Source organism: Cryptotermes secundus, unplaced genomic scaffold (genome assembly GCF_002891405.2).
Source record: "Cryptotermes secundus unplaced genomic scaffold, Csec_1.0 scaffold431, whole genome shotgun sequence".
Classification (NCBI taxonomy): Eukaryota; Metazoa; Arthropoda; class Insecta; order Blattodea; family Kalotermitidae; genus Cryptotermes; species Cryptotermes secundus.
In genome coordinates this window covers 408,953-416,519 of record NW_019727097.1, presented here as the reverse complement: position 1 = coordinate 416,519, position 7,567 = coordinate 408,953, and positions in this window count along the sequence as shown.

Below are 7,567 nucleotides of genomic sequence, written 5' to 3'. Positions count from 1 at the left end.
CCCCCCGGTTATGTTGTCCTGTGTGCGTAGGACTTGCGACTTTCCGATTCTCTGTCCAAGCAATCCCGCAAATTGCCCATTATACATATAATTTCAAAAATTAATTATGAACTATAACAGAAAAAAGGGCCTAATCCATAACCCTGATGAAAGAGCATAAAAAAGGGGACGTTGCATTATGAATAACTCCTTTTGTCTGTTATATTACAGTTGCGGTGTAGTAACAGATTATGGCCACTTCCTTATCACATTCATTCCTCAATTATTTTTATATTTTTATCGTTTTCGGATATTTTATTGGCAAAATATATGAACGTAAGAACTCATGTTTATTTGATTAGCAATATGCTTCGACAAAAGTACTCATGTTTGTTTCACTGCTATGTACTATGTTAATGTTTCATTTATAGATATGTAAGTTGTTTTTTTCTCAATATTTTATACATTCAGGCTTACTGTCTCTGTTTATTTCTTGAAGCTTATAAATTCGAATTATTCTGGTAAGAACTATACTTACGTAAATTTAGAAATTAAAATGGCAATAAAAATACGTAAATCCCTCTAAGGCGAGAAGTTTATGGGGCATATAAGAGTGTGTGAATATCATTCCATTGTGTAGACCTCAACTAAATAAAATCAGAATAAACGAATGTCTTCCTGGTTTCCATGTTAGCTTAAAATTTTGGGAGAAAAAAGAAAATATGTTGATAAAATCCTTATAAACTAAAATTGATGATTATTAAAAATATTCTAAGAACATTTTTTTTCTAGATACTTCTGGCTGTATTATTTAAACTCCTTCGTCGGCGTCGCAACGATCCTCCTGAAACTCACTTTGTCTATCTTCTTGGCTTTGACTTGTCCAACATGGATATCCCTGTGTACTTCACTGTAATTTTAGGGGTATATTTCTCTCTCTATGGCTGTAAATCCCTTGTGGACCTTGGCCGCTTTTCAAGTTTCTTAATCTATACACAGACGGTAGGACTCCTTGGGCGTGGGATCAGCCCGTCGCAAGGCCGCTACCTACACACAGTACAGAGACTCAGAATAAATTAACACAGATATCCATGCCTTGAGTGGGATTCGAAGCCACGGTCCCAGTGATAGAGAGGGCCAAGACGGTTCATGCTTTAGACCGCGCGGTCACTGTGATTGGCAAGGGACATATTTGCCAGTGTGGAGTCAATTTGAAATATGCAAAATAGAGGTCTATATTTATAGTGACAGGCCTTCGGGTTCGTGAAAAAGTTAAGCAATGTTCTTTACTTTGTGACGAAATAGAGGCTTACGATATAATTAAATCACGGTCTTCCCCCTAAAAACGGTTCAAATTAATCGATACATTTTCATGAAATTTGTTATTAATATTAATACGACAAGGGAAAGCTACCTTTACTTTCAAATTTCCTGTCATCAATAATACCAATATGGCGCCTATTCGAATTTTTGATGTCAGAACGATTCTAATAACTCTTTGTGTAAAATTATAAATTTTGATATATTAATGTATCTTCGGAAAAAAATATTAAGCTCTTTTAATGTAATTTGCTTTGTGGCATGTAAAACAATTACATGGCTGTGGCATGAAATCAATATTTCATGTTGGGTTTAACGGCGATGAATGATGCCCTATTACTGTTCATGAGCACGTGAAAATGCTTAAACATATCATAAAACTACCTGCATACGTATATGATACGAAACAGCTTAAACTCTGCCGTTATTCCTTTCAAGTCGGGATCTTAACTAACAGAAACTGTCCACCGCAATGCTTAATTATTAATGTGTGACTTATTCCGAACCGCCTCTGTGGTCTAGAGATCAGAGTTCCTGGCTACAGATCCAGAGGTCCGGGTTCGATTACCGGTGATACCATATTTTCTGAGAAGTAGTGGATCTGGAACGGGGTTCACTCAGCCTCGTGAAGATAACTGAGGAGGTATTTCAAGGAAATAGCGGCTTCCGTCTAGAAAACCGAGATTGACGGCCGTGGGTATTCGTTGTGCTGACCACACGACACCCTCTATCCGCTAAAGTTGGCACTAACTTCGCCGACAAGCGGCGGTCGCTCGGTCGGTATAGTTCGCATGCGAACTCAAGCCACGGAGTTTGTACATTGTTTTTTGTTTGTGATTTATTTTGGGCTAGTCATACAGAGTGATCATTTAAAGGAAATTAATCCTTTTACGCTCTTTCTAAAACATCCTATTTGAGTAGTACAATATCATAGAGACGGGAAGGGATTTGTGAGAAGTAAGATATCGCAAACAAACGCGTACTGCTCTCAAATGCACTCGTTTCACGAACATGAGACTTCGCAGGAAGTACATGTATACATGCTATGCGCATTAGGGGGTTCTGTTTCAGCTTGTGACTGTTGTTTTATGGTGTGCAGAATTTATGCGCGACAGAACTTCCTGTGAGAATACTAAAAGGACTTCACCGATGTCCAATCCTAAGTAATCAATTGGAGAAGATAATGTGCTCGACCTCGTCATAAATATTATAATTTTAATACCGGAACAAGAGTTGTTAGGTGCAGCGCAATTTTAAAATACGTCTTTGATATTCTCATACTCCACTGTCGTGAAATTAGGCCTACTTCTGTTGCGAATGAAAGTTATTTGTTTCACGGATTGTCGTACTACGCATATCCAGTTACGAGGATCAGTAAATACGTTTACAAATGGATATAAAGCGTAAAACATATGATATTCAAATATGAAACAGAAACAAAGAAACATGTATTTCTTGACATATCCTCCACCAATATTGGTACACTTGTCCTATCGTTTTACCGGTGCGTCGAAACCAGCAGCATAGAGACCTTCTGACTCTTGTCTCATCCTCTGCAACTTTCGAACATCGCTGAGAGAATTTCTCGAGCCATTTGTGAGCTTTACGTGACAAACACCATCATAAACGGGGAACATTTCTTTATGAGCATTCTTTATATTGAGTGCTCTTTACCATAAATATCTACAACAGAACGCTGTTCTTCAGTAAAATACTCCTCAAGCACGGTCGCCATTTCGACTACTGAAACCGGCTTCTGAACATATGCATGCTTGTGTGCTACCTAGACTGTCATGAAGTTGGTTTGTGCTGCTACCTAGTGATACAGACAGAAAACCCATTACATCCATTACATTAGAGCTATAAGTAATTATTTCTTGTATGTCTACTCCGTTAACTATATACATAAAAAAATTATTCAACTGTCTTTTAAATTTTTAAATATTCGCCAAACAAAAAATATTTCTCATAACTGGAAGATCCATACGCTATGCTTGAGGCCACCCGTTCGTATAGGGTCACAGGAAATTAAGTTCTGGATTCGCACTAAATGAGACCATCCACAGAGAGCTTTTTGCCTTTGTCTTAACACTGATTTACATATTCAGTCACTGTGATCGTAATTCTATCGGTATGTGATGCATACGTCTGGTGACGTCGTCGTATCACCATGGTGACAATTTGCTTGCCAAAAATCGAGAGCTCTTACCCCCTAGAGTATATTTCTAGCACTAATTACTTCCGAACAAAAGCCCGAAACCAGACGCCAGTCAGCCTTCTCCGTTCGTCTTGATACGTCCTTCCACTGCAGGACTCATTTCCGCATTTAGAGACGAAATTCAGCAGATTTCAGACTCTCGCTACCGATGGGTTACAAAATGCATATAAAATTGTAAAAGGTAAAGTTGTCCATGTGCTTAACTAATTAAGCACTACATCATAAAGAAGGGGAATGGATGTATGGATCCACGTTTTCTTGACCTCGGCATTAGTTGGAGGTGAGTGGTCAGCTTCACGCCGCATCCGCTTTACTCCCCGGTACCCATTGGATAGGAGGCTGGATGGGCCCCAGAGCTGGTCTGTGTGACATGGAGAATTGAAAATTCTTGGCCCCATCGAGACTCAAACTCCGACTCCTCGGTCGCCCAGCCCGTAGCCACTCGCTATATCGAATAGGTTATCACGGCTCAATATAAAATTGTACTTTAGTACAATAGGAGAAGAGAGAGAATTACAGACAATTTTAGTTTACTTCTAAACTGATGTTGGTAGCACTGATAAATATAGACGATGTAAACTGTTCAAACCTTCCTTCATTTGCAACTACTTTCTACATTATCTTCTGAGTAGTGATAACAATGACATGTTAACATGAAGTACCACTCATGAAATGCACCAAGGGAGAACAATGAACTGCTATTCGAGTTCTGTAGTTATAAGATGTGGAATTTAGCGAAATTCACGACAGAATGAAGGTTCACTGTGGTGACAACTGTGTACGCCAGATGGACTTACTTACTTATGGAGCTGAGCCCTTCCTGAGAAGCCAAATCTGCATCTACTCAAGAATTTACCAGCATTTTATGGAACCCGAAGGTTCATTACCGTGATCACAAGAGCCCTCCATTAGTCCCTATCCTGAGCCAGATCAATCCAATCCATACCATCCCATCCTATCCCTTTAAGATCCATTTTAATATTGTCCACCCACTTACTCCTGGGTCTTCCCAGTGGTCTCCTTCCTTCTGGCTTTCCCACCAATATCCTATATGCATTCCTCATCTCCCCCACTCGTACTACATGGCCTGCCCACCTCATCCTCCTAGACTTGATCATTGAAAGAATAAATAAGACTCCAAGAAGGGCGGACGTGTATTGCTGGCGTACAAGGGGCGGCTATCCCCTGTAAAATATGTCGAAGTTAAGGGGCAGACCGATCAGCGCATTACGGTGAACTGACACGAAGAAATTGTGCCTGAAATGAATATGGCAACGTGATAAAAGCGGTGCAAGAATGACTTAAGGTCCAGCCTTAAGAGTCCTGGAGAGGCTGCCGAAAAATTATGAAGATGACCAGTCAGGATAGCTGGTGTTGTGGCGGAGATTCGAACAGGGCACCTGTAGAATACAAGTCTAGGGCGCTTCCGCTAAGCCATCCCGTCTGGTCCTGTTACTTCATTTCTGTCAGATCCAAACATTCTTCTCAGCACTTCGTTCTTCAATTATTTAAATCTCTGTTTTTCTCACAAAACACGAGACTTAAGTTAAAGAAGAATTCTGTTGAGATAGAATTTTTATTGCTTCACAGATACGAGTATAGTGGCAAAGAGTGATTCTGTAGTGGAAGTAGCCGAAGGCGTGTCACGGACGGACCGAGAGAGAAAATCCTCTTTGAAGGATTACGATTTTCTTCTCTGCTGAGGTGGGTTGGGGCACTTCTGCAGCCCTTACTACAGAATCTCAAGATCCAGCTAGCTACCTCTGGCGAAAATTTCCCGATATCTCTTCACCACTGTTTGCAGAGAAAAACTCTACCATATTTGTCACCGTTGGTTCCTGGTTACCATTAATATAGAAGAGAAATAAGGGGCCTGATATAACGCTCTTCACTACTTGGCGTTTAATCAGGCACTCTTCTTGCTTGTGCTCTAGAAAGAATTCGATTCTTCCAAACTTCAGAAGCGATATGACGCTTGAAAAATCGGAATAAAATCAGAATAGACGTTTATTGCTAGGCAACGACTCGGTAAACACAATCCCGCAGCAAAAAATAAGCGAGAAACAATTAAGTATCTTCCGTTGCTATGCAACGACGCCGTAAACACGCCTTCTCAATAATAGAGAGGGTGTGTTTTCTGCCTGGTCAGTGCAAAGTGTTTATAAAGAAGAGTTCCGAAGCTGGCAGTGGAAGCATAGAACTGAGTCGAGTAGAGCTGAGTTCCGAGACGCCGGCCTTCCGGGATATGAACTTCAGAGCAACAGAATTTAATTGAGTTGGCAGTAGCAGAGTAATGGCATGAAGGAAATTAGGCTCTGAAAAGAAGATTTCATGTGTGAGTTAAAGTGACAGGCAGTTGTAAATTCGTTGCCAGGATGTGACTAGTGAAGACTGAGAACCCTAATTGCGTGTGTAACGATGAACTGTAAAGTGTGTAGATCAGCGATAGCGCTGTAATGCCTCTAGTTCCGAGTTGTGTGAATAAGGTGTCAATAAATCCAATCATCCAATCGAAGAACCCGTCCTATAAGTCACGCACAATATCCTAAATCTTGGTAATAATTTATGATAATAGGGGCTGGGTGATCGATGTTCGATTCTCAGCCGAGCCAAAATCTTATTCTTCGCTATCGAGTTTGTAAAAAGTCTCTGGGTCCCATTGAATACCCTACACTGCACAATGGAAACGAAGGATTGGGAACATGAAACTGTCCGCAAATCTTGATCATGAAGCTGCATTAACACGACTGTACACACGTACACTGTTTAGTGTTTAAGGGCAAACTGAACTTTATCACTGAGGTCAGCTATGGCAAACTATAAAATTAAAACAGGAGACAATTTATTATGATGCCACAAAATAATATCATTCTCACGATTACGTTTTTGGCAAATCCATTATATACACCAGCTGCTATGATACCAGTGAAATCTCCCCCTGACATTCCACGCTTATCTAAGGGTGCCGAAAATCGTAAATCATTCAATATCTGGAGATGTGTTTTCTGCCATCACAGTACTGTCCCAGATATAATACCACTATGAGAGAGAGAAAGAGAAAAAAAAAAAGAATTTGTGCTGAAGTATAACACGTGATTCTATGACTGATAGTTTATTTAATTGCGATGTATCAACTGCTACTATTATTTAGTATCCTTGTATGATTTGAATTAATATAAAGTTGGGAGAACAAAATTAAAATTCTGCCCCTAGTACATTAAAATCAGTTCATATAAACTTGGACATAAGTTTGGTTTCTTTAAAAATGATCAAACACTTCTCTTCTGTAACATCTAAACCTAAAGATGACATTCAAATAGGTCCAACGGCTCTTTCTTAAATTTATCCTTTCCACGGAATATGCATAAAACTGCTATATTATAATCATGATACATGTGCTGAAGCAACGGCATGACTAATGTTAACGACTTAAGTTAGATATAACTGCAATTAGTAAGTGTAATGTATCGATCGAATTAGCAGACTGACGCTAGCCAATTCTGTTAACAAACGACCCTTTATCCCGACTATCAGTGAATACACACATGGCCGTACCACCGGGCCTATACTTCGTGTTGGCTAAATCCAACCCATAAATTATCTGGGTCGACTTAAACGCGTTATCACCCTTCCCCCAGTCACACAATATTTGCAAAGGGTAGCAGGATATCCTACTCAGCAAAAATTGCAGTAAATAATATAAACAGAACCGTAAAATTGTCCACATAAGCACATCTATACGAATCATAGAGATACGAGATTGAATTCTTCAGAACTTCAAGACATTTAATTCTTATGCCCAATTCTCAAGGTCATTTCCTTCAATGCATACTATGAAAACGTTATTTTTTTTCCTCCAAGGAATTAGAGGACTGCCTGCTATAAAATGGGCATATAATCAAACAACATTCACTTCGTTTCTAGGTGAATTTGAATAGTAAGGGAGACTAGGAAAATTAAGCTGTAAAATAGATATACTATGAACAGATTAGTCTAAATTAAAAGACATTAAATAAAGGAATAATCACAAAACCTACGTATTTGACCAGA